A 13,521-nucleotide genomic window follows, 5' to 3' on the forward strand; every position below is an offset into this window, starting at 1 on the left:
AGCTCTTCTCTAAATGTTTCATAGAATTCTCCTGTGAAGCCATCTGGTCCTGGGCTTTTGTTTGTTGGAAGATTTTTAATCACAGTTTCAATTTCAGTGCTTGTGATTGGTCTGTTTATATTTTGTATTTCTTCCTGCTTCAGTCTTGGAAGGTTGTGCTTTTCTAAGAATTTGTCCATTTCTTCCAGGTTGTCCATTTTATTGGCATATAGTTGCTTGTAGTATCCTCTCATGATCCTTTGTATTTCTCCAGTATCAATTGTTACACTTCTCCTTTTTCATTTCTAATTCTGTTGATTTGAGTCTTCTCCCTTTTTTTCTTGATGAGTCTGGCTAATGGTTTCTCAATTTTATCTTCTCAAAGTACCAGCTTTTAGTTTTATTGATCTTTGCCATCCTTTCCTTCATTTCATATATTTCTTTTCTGATATTTATGATTTCTTTCCTTCTGCTAACTTTGGGTATTTTTTGTTCTTCTTTCTTTAATTGCTTTAGATGTAAGGTTAAGTTGTTTATTTGAGATGTTTCTTGTTTCTTGAGGTTGGACTGTATTGCTATAAATTTCGCTCTTAGAATTGCCTTTGCTGCATCTCATAGGTTTTCAGTCGTTGTGTTTTCATTGTCATTTGTTTTTAGGTATTTTTTTGCTTTCCTCTTTGACTTCTTCAGTGATCTCTTGGTTATTTAGTAGCATATTGTTTAGCCTCCATGTGTTTTTAGTTTTTACAGTTTTCTTCCTGTAATTGATGTCTATTTCCATAGCGTTGTGGTCAGAAAAGATACTTGATACGATTCAATTTTCTTCAATTTACCAAGGCTTGATTTGTGACCCAAGATATGGTCTGTCCTGGAGGATGTTCCATGAGCACTTGAGAAGAATGTGTATTCTGTTATTTTTGGATGGAATGTCCTATAAATATCAATTAAGTCCATCTTGTTTAATGTGTCATTTAAAGCTTGTCTTTCCTTATTTATTTTCATTTTGGATGATCTGTCCATTGGTGAAAGTGGGGTGTTAAAGTCGCCTACTACGATTGTGTTACTGTTGATTTCCCCTTTTATGGCTGTTAGTATTTGCCTTATGTATTGAGGTGCTCCTATGTTGGGTGCATAAATATTTACAATTGTGAAATCTTCTTCTTGGATTGATCCCTTGATCATTATGTAGTGTCCTTCTTTGTCTCTTGTAATAGTCTTTGTTTTAAAGTCTATTTTGTCTGATAGGAGAATTGCCACTCCAGCTTTCTTTTGATTTACATTTGCATGGAATATCTTTTTCCATCCCCTCACCTTCAGTCTGTATGTGTCCCTAGGTCTGAAGTGGGTCTCTTGTAGACAGCATACGTACGGGTCTTGTTTTTGTATCCATTTCACCAATCTGTGTCTTCTGCTTGGAGCATTTAACCATTTACATTTAAGGTAATTATCGATATGTATGTTCCTGTTACCATTTTCTTTATTGTTTTGTGTTTGTTATTGTAGGTCTTTTCCTTCTCTTGTGTTCCCTGTCTAGAGATGTTCCTTTAGCATTTGTTGTAAAGCTGGTTTGGTAGTGGTGAATTCTCTTAACTTTTGTTTATCTGTAAAGGTTTTAATTTCTCCATCAAATCTGAATGAGATCCTTCCTGGGTAGAGTAATCTTGGTTGTAGGTTTTTCCCTTTCATCACTTTAAATATGCCCTGCCACTCCCTTCTGGCTTTGAGTTTCTGCTGAAAAATCAGCTGTTAACGTTATGGGGATTCCTTTTTATGTTATTTGTTGCTTTTTCCTTGCTGCTTTCAATATTTTTTCTTTGTATTTAATTTTTGATAGTTTGATTAATATGTGTCAGCATGTTTGTCTGTGTTTATCCTGTATTGTACTCTCTGTGTTTCCTGGACTTGATTGACTATTTCCTTTCCCATGTTAGGTAAGTTTTTGACTACAATTTCTTCAAATATTTTCTCAGACCCTTTCTTTTTTCTTCTTCTTCTGCGACCCCTATAATTCGAATGTTGGTGGGTCTAATGTTGGCCCAGAGCTCTCTGAGACTGTCCTCAGTTTTTTTCATTCTTTTGTCTTTATTTTACTCCCTGTCAGTTATTTCCACCATTTTATCTTCCAGCTCACTTATCCATTCTTCTGCCTCAGTTATTCTGTTATTGATTCCTTCTAGAGTATTTTTAGTTCCAGTAATTGTGTTGTTCATCACTGTTTGTTTGCTCTTTAGTTCTTCTAGATCCTTGTTCAATGTTTCTTGTATTATCTCCATTCTGTTTTCGAGATTTTGGATCATCTTTACTATTATTACTCCGAATTCTTTTTCAGGTAGGTTGCCTATTTCATTTTCCTTTATTTGGTCTTGTAGGTTTTAGCCTTGCTCCTTTGTCTGTTATAAATTTTTTTGTCATTTCTTTTTCTTTTTTTTTTTTTTTACTGGGTGGTGCTATATTCCTGTCTTACTGGTTGTTTGGTGTTTGTTAGACTTCCAGCACTGGAGTTTGCAGGCAGTTGGATAGAGCTGGTCTTGGTGCTGAGCTGAGGACCTCCAGGAGGCCTCACTCCAATTGATATTTCCTGGGGTCTGAGGTTCTCTGTTAGTCCAGTGTTTGGGCTCGGAGCTCCACCACAGGAGCTCAGGCCCGACCTCCGGCCTAGGAACCAAGATCCCACAAGCTTCGTGGTGCAGTAAAAAAAAAAAAAAAAGGAAGAAAGAAAGAGAAAAAGGAGTGGTACAATATCAAAGAATAAAAAACAAAATAAAAGTAGAAAGATTAAAAATATATTATATTAGGGAAAATAAATGTATAATGGAAACAACTGCAACAATGTAAAATAAAACTGCAACAGAAAAAAGAAAAAAAACTGGGGGGGGGGCGGTGAATAAGCCAAAAGGAGAGAACACTAACAAAGTATAAAAAATAAAATAAAATTAGGAAAATAAAAGATCTATTAAGAAAAATAAAAATATAAAATAACAACAGTGAATCAACAAGGTAAAACAAAACCCAATCTAAAAGAGGAAAAAAGAAAAGAAAAAAAAAATCCTTGGCTTCCAGTGCAGAGTTTAGGTAGGGGCGGGGTTTAGGGTGGGGTGGGAGTGGTGACGTTCAAGCATGGGGCGGGGCCTCTGCTTGGGACCTGTGCCGAAGGGGAGTGGCAGCACCTCGGAAGGAGGTCTTCTGGAGTGTGTAGTTCTGGAGTTTGGAGGTAGCGCCCTGAGTGAGGGTGTGTGGGTGGGGTTCAGGCCCAGCTTGTTGGAGGGGGTCTCCGAGTGTAGAGGTAGGGTGCTGGGTGGGGGTGTTGGGGGGGGGCTCGGGCTCTGTATGGCAGGAGAGACGCTCCAAAGGCAGAGGATTAGGCGCAGGAGCCCAACAGGCTTCCCGGTGCCTATGTGGACAGGGAAAGCACTGGCCCCCTTCCCTTCCATTCCTCCACGTCCCTCCCCCACCATCTCCCCCAGAGTCTCCCCCATCACTGCTGGACCCCTAACCGTGGGTGGGTCCCCTGGGTGTGGGAACTCCTCTCCTCCCCCAGCTGCCCCTCAGGGGTGCCGGTCCCGCAGGTCCAGCCTTTACTTTTGCTTGCCCTTCCCTCCCTCAGGACCCACGTGGCTGGAGGGGGCTTAGGTGGGCAGAGGATCAGGCCCGGGATCTCAGCAGGTCCCTGGGGACCCATGTGGGCAGCGGAAACCTGGCCACACTCCCTTTTGATCCTCTGCCTGCCCGATGGTTCCCCAGTTTCCCCCTTCGGGCGTGGGATCCCTTCCCCTCCCCCAGCCGCCCCTCAGGGGCGCCAGTCCTGTCCCCCCTCCACTTCTCCTCCCCCTTCACTCTCCCCACGCCCCATGTCCTCCCTGGTCTCTGGGGGTTCCTCCCGTCCCCTTAGGTGTCTGTGGTCCCCGACCGGTGCCTGGTAGGTGCCCTAGTTGTGAGGAGACACGAATTCCACGTCCTCCTAGTACGCCATCTTACACAAACTAATTTTTAAATGAGTCTAAAACAGGTGCTCATAATCTGGAAACTGTGGGCCCTTGAAGAAGCCAAAAAGACAACCAGACGTGGTTCTTGCCTTTATGAAACGTTCCTATTTACGTATTCATTATTTATACTCTAGGCTGTTTGGCTATCATTTCTGAATTATTCAGCCCTCAACACTTTGCATCATGTTTGGTGCTCAGTAAATGTTGGCTGAATATTAATAGAGGAAGGAGACCAAGAGTTTTAAGATGCTGGGGAGAAAAATAAATAATAAATGTAGCTGGTCACAAGTGAACCGAAAATAAATGACTCACTGACTGCCAATATGGGAAGTTCTTATTGGAGGAAAGCGGTACAATTATTCAGCAGTACGGGGGAGAAGTTACTAAGTTTAGAAAGAGCCCAGTTGAATTTGTATTTCTTGGGGTCCTTTCAGATATCAACATGGATTTATTTATTAGTCAGGTTAGTTTGATGTCCCAACCAAGGGAGCTTAGATATGATGAAGGAGGGGAGAGCAGGACAGTAGCCTAGGGAGACAAATTGCAGGCAAAAGCAAAATTTGGGGAAGAAACATCGCTGAAAATAATTCCCCACTGGGTACACTGGCCTAACTGAGGGTAAAAACATTCTAACTCCAGGATCTTTGGGTCTTTGGAACATGGAAATGAAACCTTTAAAAAAAAAAAAAATCTTGGGCTTCCCTGGTGGCGCAGTGGTTGAGAGTCCGCCTGCCGATGCAGGGGACACGGGTTCGTGCCCCGGTCCGGGAGGATCCCACATGCCACGGAGCGGCTGGGCCCGTGAGCCATGGCTGCTGAGCCTGCGCTTCTGGAGCCTGTGCTCCGCAACGGGAGAGGCCCCAACAGTGAGAGGCCCGCGTAACGCAAAAAAAAAAAAAAAAAAAAAAAAAAAATCTCTTTAATGGAAATGAATGTTAAAAAGCTAATTTTTTTTTTAACACTTCTTGTGATATGAGGTGCATTTAAAAACTTGGGGGGAAAAAAGTCCTAAAACAAGTTTGGATCAGTTTAACTTTAGAATGTCAGTTTAACTTTATATTGGCCTTGGGTCTCCTCTGAGTTGACTTCTCAAAAGCAAAATCTACTTTGTGTAGTTAGGTTAGAAACTGTGTTAACACATACTATTTTAAAAGAATCCAGAGCCTCAATGAAATTAGAACTGTAATGGGATCTAGGGCATTATCTGTAACATTTGAACAGCTTTTCTTCAGCAGGCCTGCTACATAGTTGAAATAAATTCCTGCAGAAGGTATTGCAGGATCTTTCTGGTTAAGTGCACTAAACTTTGCTTAAGTAAGTATTCCATGCTGATACTTTTTCTTTCTTTTTTTTTTTTTTTTTAGCAAATAGAAGCAGAGAGACCAGATTCCAGCAGTGGCCGCCATGGCCCACTTTTGAATTCCTGGCAACTAAAGATTGTTTGATAAGTATCTTCAGCCCAAGTTACAAATTCAAAGGTTTTCTTCAACAAGGGTAGAAAACAGGCACAAGGGTTTATCTTCTATCAGATGGCACAGCTGCTATCTTCAGGGCTGGGGGAGTCAATGAGATTAGGAGAAAGGCAGGTATTTAGATAAAGAAGAGTTTATCAGAACAGGAGTCTTACCACTGGACATTCAATCTAGCTTTTAACAATCCAAAAAGAACTAGTTTAATCGGCCTTTCCCAGCATTACTATGTGGTCTGTTAAGAGAGCTGCATATGGTAATGATATATCACAACATTCTATAGATCAAGATCACAAGGAAACTTTGAAATTAATTCATCAAGACAGTGAAATTTCATTTGATCAATATCTCCTTTTTTCCCTCTTTAAATAACTTCTTATTCCTGGTCTTTATTTTATGGTGGTTACTTCTCTTGTAATATAACTCTACATAGGGTTTTGAAAAGTGACACACTCATTTTCAGTCACGATTTGTTTAAAAAGTGAATATATGAGGCATATTATAAAAAACTATAGACCTTTATACCTACAAATATAGATAATTTAATACATTTCCTGGCTCTTTCCTTTCCTTAACAATTTACCTATATAATTTTTACATGATAATTGATATAATTGTGTCAGCTTTTTTTTATATATAACATTACTTTGCATCTCTAAATAGTGTTCATATTTTAATTTCTTAAGTTACATTTTTTTTTTTTTTTTTTTTTTTTTTTTTGCGGTATGCGGGCCTCTCACTGTTGTGGCCTCCCCCGTTGCGGAGCACAGGCTCCGGACGCGCAGGCCCAGCGGCCATGGCTCACGGGCCCAGCCGCTCCGCGGCATATGGGATCCTCCCAGACCGGGGCACGAACCCGTATCCCCTGCATCGGCAGGCGGACTCTCAACCACTGCGCCACCAGGGAGGCCCATTTTTAATCTATGGAAATAATATAGTTTGTTAAAATGTTTCTGATTGCAGGCTCAGTTTTTACAATTGATAAGTTAGTAGATCTAACAATAAGGATAATTCTGTATATGTTTTATTATTAAGGAATCTGTATAACCTGACACTATCATAGGAAACACTGTTTTTTCTTTGTCAAGAAGTAACTCAGAAGCACAAGATGTGGTACAATTATATTGTTGTTTTGATTAATCATTTTCTTCTGTGACAATTAACTCAGATTGTAAGGGTTTTTTTTGTTTGTTTTTTTGTGGGTTTTTTTGCGGTATGCAGGCCTCTCACTGTTGTGGCCTCTCCCGTTGCAAGGCACAGGCTCCGGACGCGCAGGCTCAGCAGCCATGGCTCGTGGGCCCAGCCGCTCCGCGGCATGTGGTATCTTCCCGGACTGGGGCACGAACCCATGTCCCCTGCATCGGCAGGTGGACTCTCGACCACTGCGCCACCAGGGAAGCCCCAGATTGTAAGTTTTAAGATTATACAAAAGGAAACACAGGAAGATGTAACTTATCACAGATCTTTAATTTGCTAACAGTTATAAGTGGGCCACTGGAGACAAATTATAATGGGCCTTCATCTCATCTTTTTCAAGAAATTGTGTTTGGCAGGCTGTTCTGACCCTATACCCATTGCCAATTTTTTTTTTTTTCTTAATGACCAACTATTTTCCCTGCAACAGAATTTGTTCACTCTGAGTCTAAGGCGGCTGGCATCTTCTAACTAATACTATGAGGGTCGCACATATTTAACAGATCGAAAGGATGGTCTTTTATGAAAACTAATTATTTACATGTGTTGTATAAGAGAGAGGATGGAGGCGTTCCATGGCACTAATAGTGTGAGCTTTCTGAAGTCCTCATTTTTAAATCTCCTCTGACTAACCAGTAGTAATGATTCCTCCAGTGATTTGGGTGTGCTACTTCCTCATTCCTGTACATACAGAACAGCAAATAGTTAAACAGCAAGTTCCACAGGCAAAGTGCTGTTGTAGGCACTTTACTTACATTAATTATTTAATCCTTCCAACAACACTGCGGCAAGTACACTATTAATAGCTCCATTTTATAGTGAGGAAAATGAGGTATAGAGAGGTTGCTCAAGGTCACTGCTAATCACGGGGGGCTAAGACTCAGACAGTCTTGCATCAGAGCCCATGTTCTTCACCATATGCGCAGCATCTCACAGGCCAGGGCAGGAAACTGGCACACACAAGACATCCTGCTATCTTTTAATATTGAGTAAGAGAGGATTAATAAAAGATTAACATTCATCATCTTGAAATGGAAAAGTAGACAAAAAATTGGGGAGAGAAATTCATCCTAGGTAGCCACTGATTCAAGTCAGTATCTGTGCTTTCCTCTTACGACTACAGCTTACACTGGCACTGCATGGAATCTCATATATCATCTTTAAAAATTCCTCTGAAAATGTGTCTTCTACATAGGAATATTATCTTTCCCTTACACTTGGCAGCTCGCATATTTGTTTACGGTACTAAGTAGTTTTGCAATTCCTTAAATCATTTTCAACCTTTTGAGAAGGGGGATCATTAGTCTTAAGGTCACTTCAAAGGCAGCTATCTGGGGCTTCCCTGGTGGCGCAGTGGTTGAAAGTCCGCCTGCCGATGCAGGGGACACGGGTTTGTGCCCCGGTCCGGGAAGATCCCACATGCCATGGAGCGGCTGGGCCCGTGAGCCATGGCCGCTGGGCCTGTGCTCCGCAGCAGGAGAGGCCACAACAGTGGGAGGCCCACATACCGCCAAAAAAAAAAAAAAAAAGCAGCTATCTGTCAAATCTTTGCATATGATAGAACACGGGTCAGTTATCTATAGCAGGGGCGAGGCCAGATGAGGAGAGGTAGGGATCTGGAGCTACAGGCCCCCGTGGGGCTGATATAGGCAGGAAGGAAGTTCTTTCTGGCCAGTGGATTCCAGGAACGCAGGAGCATGCAATGTGGTGAAGAGAAAAGAGCACGGGATTTGGAGCCAGGAGGCTTAAATCTGAGTATTGACACAACAGACGCTAACTACAGGAGCTCATGTGAGTTATTTAACTTTTCACTGTTCTGGATTTTTTATGGCTGTTAGGATTAAATAAGAAAATACATTGTGTGCTCTGTGAACTATAAATTATTAAGTACATTTGAGCTAATTAAAAAAAAAGATGGACAGTGGGCACTAAATTAGACAATCAAACTGGGCCTGAATCACTGATGTGGCATAATAGTGGTGTTCTAGCTGGTGGTCTGGTGCCATGATGGGTAATCCAGATCTGAGCAAGAGTCAGAATCTTAGATCTCAAGGACATCTGTGAGCAGCTATCAGAACTCCAGCCTCTGGGCTGGGGTTCAGGCAGAAAGCCCCAAGTTTAAGTATATTAAGATGCTAGGCAAAACTTTGGGTATTTAAATAGGTTGTAACAAAGCCACTGCCCAGATACTGGGTCATAATATCATCTGTGAGAACAGCAAGGATTCCTTGAGTCTGCATCCCAATATTTGGCTAAAGTGGCACCAATCCTTTTATCAGGCTCTGACCATGGGATGTAATGGCTGCCAAGTCTGGGAACCTGATACTAGTCTCCCAAACTAATGGACCACACATGATTCTTGGATTACAGAAATAGAGACAGCTTCAAGGCGGTGGAAAATGAGGACTCAAAGGTGACTTTGTGGTTTTTAGCCAGGGTGGCTGGGGCCACAGATATCTCATTTACAAAGGTTGCTAAGTTGGGGGCCAAAGGTGAGAAAGAAGGGAGATGGGAGAAGAGTAATATTCTGGAAAGGCAGGATCATGGTTGCATAGTCATGAGTTGCTGTTGATACCATACACCTAGAACTCAAAAGGAAAATTAGGACCAGAGGTGTGAGTTTGAGACTGTTCACAGAATAGTTGCCTCTAAGCCCTTGGAAAGTGTTTAGTTCCTTGGGGCTGCCATAACGAATTACCACAAACTAAGTGGCTTAAACAGCAGAAATTTATCATCTCACAGTTGTGGAGTCTAGAAGTCTGAAATCAAGGTATCAGCAGGGTTGGTTCCTTCTGAGGGCCTGAGGGGAGAATCTGTTACATCCCTCTCTCCTGGCTTCTGGTAGCTCAGGTGTTCTTTGGCTTGTAGATTGTATTTTCTTTGTGTATTCACATAGTCTCCCCCTCTATTCACATCTGTGTCTGTGTCCAAATGTTGCCCTTTTATTAGGACACAGTCATATTAGATTAGAACCTGCACAAATGACCTCATCTTAACTCGATCCTTTGAAAAGACCCTATTTTCAAGTAAGTTCACATTCACAGGCACTGGGGGTTAAGACTTCAGCATCTTTTTGGAGGACACAATTTAACCCATAACAGAAGAAAGATGGTTCCTGGGGAATGTAGAACAAGCAAGGAGGGGGGCTGAAGTAAGGCCTTTGAACTTGTGAGCATGAACAGAGGCATAGAAGACTGAAGAAGGAGATGTAACTATCTCATGGAAATAGGAGGAGAACCAAGAAAAATGTAGTAGCCAAGAGAAGGAAAGTTTCACATAAAAAGGATCATGATTTTAAATGACAGAGAAAAAATTATTAGGCAGTTGAATGAGGACTAAGAAAAGATAGCTGGATTTGGTGATCAGGAGGTCACTGATGTCCATTATAAGTGTGTGGGGGGGCTTTCCTGGTGGCGCCGTGGTTAAGAATCCACCTGCCAATGCAGGGGACACAGGTTCGAGCCCTGGTCCAGAAGGATCTCACATGCCGCGGAGCAACTAAGCCCACGCGCCCCAGCTACTGAGCCTGTGCCCTAGAGCCTGCGAACCACAGCTACTGAAGCCCAGGTGCCTAGAGCCTGTGCTCCGCAACAAAGAGAAGCCACCGTAATGAGAAGCCTGTGCACCGCAAGGAAGAGTAGCCCACTTGCTGCAGCTAGAGAAAGCCTGAACACAGCAATGAAGACCCAACGCAGCCAAAAATAAAATAAATAAATTTTTAAAAAAATTTTTTAAAAAAGGATGAATTCAAATTTGAGAAAACAACCAAAAAAAGAAGTGTGTGTGTGACAGTGTTTCTGGGATACCCCCCATGGGCTCTGTCTTAGTTTGGGCTGCTGTTACAAAGTACCATAGACTGAGTGGCTTATAAACAAAACTATTCATTTCTCAAGTTCTGAGGCTGGAAGTTCCAGATCAGTGTGCCAGCATGGTTGGTTCTGGTAAGAGCCCTCTTCCAGGTTACAGACTGCCAAATTCTCATTATATCCTCACCTGGAGGAAAGCAGAGAGGGGATGTGAGCTCTCTCATGACTCTTATAAGGGCACAAATTCCACTTGTGAGGGCTCCACTCTCATCACCTTATCTAATCCTAATTACTTCCCAAAGGCCCCACCTCCTAATACCATGACATTGAGGGGTAAAGTTTCAACATACGAATTTTGGGAGGACACATTCAGTCCATAACAGACTCAAATCTAAGCTCAGTCATTACCATGGGGGATGTTGGCACATTATTTAAACCCTCTATGTCTCAGTATTCTTATCTGTAAAATAGGGATGATAATAATAGTTCCTACCTCATAGAGTTTTTATGAAGATAAAATGAGTTGTGCTTAAAATAGTGCCATGTTATTTATGTGCGTCAAAGGACACTATCAACAGAGTGAAAAGGCAACCCATGGAATGGGAGAAGATATTTGCAAATCATTTATCTGATAAGGGATTGAGTAGGTTTTAATGATTACAGGTATTCGATTTTTAAAGCCACTTTGCTTTTACAAAAGACCTACATTAGTACCCATTTTTGCTAACTGAAAAAAATCCGAAGAGGATTTTCCTTTTTACGAAAAAAGACGAAAAGTGAAAATAGCATTCAGTGTTTGTTTTGCAGTAGCCCTGACAGATGCAACACATACCTTGAACTGTGCAACGGTGAGAGTGGCGCCACCAAGCTCCTTTCCTGGGAACTACACACAGCATTTCAGCCTCAAGCCACAAAGCTTTGAACTGTGTGAGTATCTCTGCTTTATCTCAATTTTAGTCTGTGCATCTGTTAGCAAGAAGTGTCCTAAGGCAATTGCTTTGCCACTTTACCCCATTTTAGCTAAACATTTGAATATCTGGGGGAATCTGTAATTGCAACTAAATTAGTAGCATTAAAGGCTGTTAAACGTCAAGATCAAATATATTTCAAGTATTATGAAAATTAATGTTTAGATATAGAAGTGTTCCTGGCCAAAAACAGAAATGTAAAAACAGTTATAATATGTTAAGTACCCCAAAATCTAAACCTTTGATGGGGTTATTCTGAAATTAGATCTGAAGAATTAAACTAACCAAATGGGAAAAAGAAATGAAAGCTCTAGGGCTTTAATTATTTGTGTACTCTCATAATTTTGCTAAAATATCTTTTAATTGGAAAGGTAATTAAGATATTCTCAGCTTCTTAGTCAACTCAAAATAAGTACAGTCCTGCCTTTTTAGTAATTTCACAGTCTATGTTTATTGAACTGTGCTATTAAGATTAAGCTCTCAAATTAGTTTTCAGAACATTTCGTAGTTGCTGCAATATGATAAAACAATGTTAAACTTTCCAGTTTTAGATATAAAGGGCCATTATGTATTCAAATGTTGATAGAGGTAAAACAAATTTTATTGGTCATGTCACAATTTAAAAAACACTTTACATTGATGTGTTAAAAAAATTAGTTTCCCCCAAATTTATCATTTCATGCTTATTTCATTTAGTGGGATAATAAGTTCTTTACTCTCACTCTACCTTCCTAGGATTTAGATACTGGATGATCTCGCCAGATTTTAGTTTCTAGCTAGGTATGAATGGAAGTTCAGATTATCCAATGAGATTAGTAATTAGATTTATATTTTCTTTATATAATATTCTAGTAAATTGAATGCTGGCTTTCAAAGATATCAGATCTTAATATCTGGAACTTTTTCTTTACCTTATTTGGGAAAAGGGTCTTTGCACATGTGATTATGTTAAGAATTTCGAGATGGGGAGATTATCCTGGATTATCTGTGTGGTCCCTAAGTTCCATCGCATGTATCCTTACAGAAGACATGCAGAGGGGGCTTGAAAATTACACAGAGGAGGACATATGAAGACAGAGGCACAGATTGGAGTGAAGAAGCCACAAGCCAAAGATGCCTGTAGCCACCAGAAGCTGGAAACGGCAAAGATTTCCCTCTGGAGACTCCAGAGGAAGTGCAGCCCTGTGACACCTTGATTTTGGCCCAGTGATGTCAGTGTTTGAACTTCTAGCCTCCAGAACTGTAAGAGAATGAATTTCTGTTGTTTTAAGCCACCCAGTTTTGGTCATTGGTTATAGCAGCCACAGGAATCTAAAACACATACAAACTTTTACGGTGGCAAATTTTCACCCCATCTCTTTAATGTTGCAGGTAGTTCTGATGTTTTCACAAAAACCCTGGAGAGGAATCTATGAGTTGACCTACAAGAATTCTATATTTAGGGAGACATAAAGAACTAGAAAGGAATGTTGCTGACATGATGATTCAATAGAAATGGTATCCAATTGCATCAACTATTGCTTTAGCCTTTAAGGTTTCTGTAAGGCCAAGAAGAAACTTCATAAATGTTAGAGAAATAAACACTGATTGAGTATTTTAATCTTCTTCCCTTTAATTACTTAAAAAATTATTTTTCAAACTATAAAGATAGCATAATCACATTGAGTAACCTTTGCAAAATAGGCAGGAACGAATTCACATAAAATCATCAATACAACTACTGTTGTCGCTTTGTTACAATCACTTACATTCACTTTCTCCTTTTAAATGGTGGTAGTCATTTAATGCCTACACTATTGTATATTGATTTTTTTCACTTAATAAATATGCAACTTTTGCTATTGTTACTTAGTCTTTATAACTGTTTTTTTAAAAGATAAAACAGTTTTAAAGATAAAACTGAGCACGGGCTCAGTAGTTGTGGCTTGCGGGCTTAGTTGCTCTGCGGCATGGGGGATCTTCCTGGACCAGGGATCGAACCCATGTCCCCTGCATTGGCAGGTGGATTTTTAACCACTGCGCCACCAGGGAAGCCCAGGGCTGGATAATTCTTTGTTGTTGGGGCTGTCTTATGCAATGGAGAATGTTTAGCAGCATCCTGGTTTCTGTTCCACTTGATGCC

At 40.8% G+C, this 13,521-nt stretch overlaps 1 long non-coding RNA gene across 3 annotated transcripts in view; it reads left to right on the forward strand.

The window, feature by feature from the left end:
- The window catches only part of LOC309806272, a 37,780-nt gene extending 24,643 nt beyond the window's left edge, over positions 1–13,137 (forward strand). Inside the window, exons 1-3 of one of the 3 annotated variants that reach the window (XR_014294364.1) lie at positions 6,129–6,839; positions 11,239–11,358; positions 12,424–13,137. This is a non-coding gene — a long non-coding RNA (uncharacterized lncRNA). Of the gene's footprint in view, positions 1–6,128; positions 6,840–7,997; positions 8,417–11,238; positions 11,359–12,423 lie in introns of those variants that run through there. The other 2 variants (XR_014294365.1, XR_014294363.1) reach the window with 2 other exon arrangements.
- Positions 13,138–13,521: the final 384 nt, after the last annotated feature.

The sequence above is a fragment of the Mesoplodon mirus genome (genome assembly GCF_964341445.2).
Source record: "Mesoplodon mirus genome assembly, chromosome: 6".
In the NCBI taxonomy this organism is placed as follows: domain Eukaryota; kingdom Metazoa; phylum Chordata; class Mammalia; order Artiodactyla; family Ziphiidae; genus Mesoplodon; species Mesoplodon mirus.